At 46.3% G+C, this 1,957-nt stretch overlaps 1 pseudogene across 1 annotated transcript; it reads right to left on the bottom strand.

Moving 5' to 3' along the window:
- Window positions 1-614: 614 nt before the first annotated feature.
- LOC111532160 lies at window positions 615-1,538 on the bottom strand (annotated as a pseudogene). The gene is made up of 3 exons (XR_002728470.2): window positions 1,392-1,538; window positions 959-1,288; window positions 615-677 (listed from the first exon to the last, which is right to left on the bottom strand). The product of XR_002728470.2 is annotated as an immunoglobulin heavy variable 3-23-like (transcript).
- Between the last annotated feature and the right edge of the window lie 419 nt (window positions 1,539-1,957).

Here is a 1,957-nt window from a genome sequence, read left to right as displayed (position 1 = left end):
ATTAGGGTTTTAACACAAGTGGCTCCATCTTGATTCTAATAAATTTCCCAAGCTCTTTCTAACACTACTTCTGAAGCAGATGACTCTGATGGCTTGAACAGGGTTAATTCTATATCCACATCCCATTTGATAAAATAAGTTTATCCCCTTCACTGTTAACAGCCAATTGCATTCCCACATGAGTCTATACACAACACAGTGGAGGGTCCTGAGAAAATGGGGAGGGAAGCAAGTCCCATCAGCCTCTCTCCCACGTGGCTGCAGGAGCCACAGGCTGAGCCCCACCTGAGCGCCAAGAAAATGCCTTGAACCCTGGAAGGTAGACTACGGAGGTCATCTGTTTCTTTTTCAGGAAGCAGGAAAAGCAAATAAAAAGGGAGAACAAACACTCCAAAAAAAAGAACATGGATTGGGAGCAAAAGGAGCACCAGGTCAGTGCTGATACTCATTGGCTTTAGTGTCAGGAGAAGGGTCAGACAAGAAACCTGTGAGCTTCTACATGACACTGATCCTGGCCCAGCCTCTCTGTTGGCTGTGATCAGAATCCCAAAGATTGTTCTAGTCCAGGAATCTCCCTGAGGTTTCTGTCCTGGGTCTGATTGGAGACGACTCACCAGGCACCCTTGAGCTTCCTCAGGACGCTGATCTTGGTGGTCATGGTTGAGGCCTTTTCATCTCTGTAAACGTCAGTCTGCATTTGGTGCATGTGAGAATAGGTCCTCATATTAAAATGATATTTTTAAAAATACATAGAGATGACATTAGGAAGCACAGAATTCTAAACTTAGAGAGGTTCGCTGGAGAAACTGTGAGGAGAAGACGAGGTCCCACATCCTGACAGGAAATCAGCCTCTATAGCACCTGCCTCTGGGGTTGACTCTGATCAGTGCGTCCTGAGCGCCCGCTGCAGCTGATTTCCCCTGAATGTTTCTGCAGGGAGGTTTGTGTCTGGGCTCACACTGACTTCCCCTCAATGTGTCTCTCGCACAGTAATACACAGCCGTGTCCTCGGCTCTCAGGCTGTTCATTTGAAGATACAGCGTGTTCTGGGCGTTGTCTCTGGAGATGGTGAATCGGCCCTTGACAGAGTCTGGGTAGTATGTGCTACTACCGCTACCACTACTAATATGTGAGACCCACTCCAGCCCCTTCCCTGGAGCCTGGCGGACCCAGCCCATCCAGTAGTTACTGAAGGTGAATCCAGAGGCTGCACAGGAGAGTCTCAGGGACCCCCCAGGCTGTACCAAGCCTCCCCCAGACTCCACCAGCTGCACCTCACACTGGACACCTGCAAACAAGAAGAAACCCCGGTCAGAAACTTCCACATGTATCCACTGTTTATCTCACTCTTATCCACTCACACTCAATTTCAATAGTTCTCAATGAATTACCTTTTAAAATAGTAACAAGAAAAACCCAGCTCAGCCCAAACTCCATGGTGAGTCCTCTGTGTTCCGTCCTGATCACCAAATGAAAACACCTGAAAATGCCAGGTCTGGGTCTCCTCCCCCAGAGCTGCAGGGTCAGGGCTGGGCTGGTTTTCATCAGCAGAGGGAGGGCTCTATTTGCATGTCTCCTACTATATAGCAAGCTCTGAGGTGAGAGGCCTGAGGAGAGAGTGGGGCTCAGAGCATGTGAGAGTGTCCTGGGGGAGATATTTGATATTGATAGCATTTTGGAAATTGTGGTTACTTATTGAAAGTTTGTTCTGTGATAAAATATTAAAACCTATAAAACTTACAATTTTGTAATTTCTATTTTAAAACAGTTGTATTGAGATACAATCGATCTACATAAACTGTGTATATTAAGTTAGCGCCAATCATCTTTTATTTTTACATATGCAGAGGAAACATGGTATGTGGTATCAATGTCATTTCCATGTTACAGATGAAAAATTCCTAGCAAAAGCACAGATGGGTTGTACAATGTCCCCGGAGCTCACATTTGGTCAGAG

The sequence above is a fragment of the Piliocolobus tephrosceles genome, unplaced genomic scaffold, assembly GCF_002776525.5.
Source record: "Piliocolobus tephrosceles isolate RC106 unplaced genomic scaffold, ASM277652v3 unscaffolded_26413, whole genome shotgun sequence".
In the NCBI taxonomy this organism is placed as follows: domain Eukaryota; kingdom Metazoa; phylum Chordata; class Mammalia; order Primates; family Cercopithecidae; genus Piliocolobus; species Piliocolobus tephrosceles.
The sequence above is the reverse complement of the archived record's forward strand: the minus strand, read 5'-3'. Positions and strand labels throughout refer to the sequence as shown.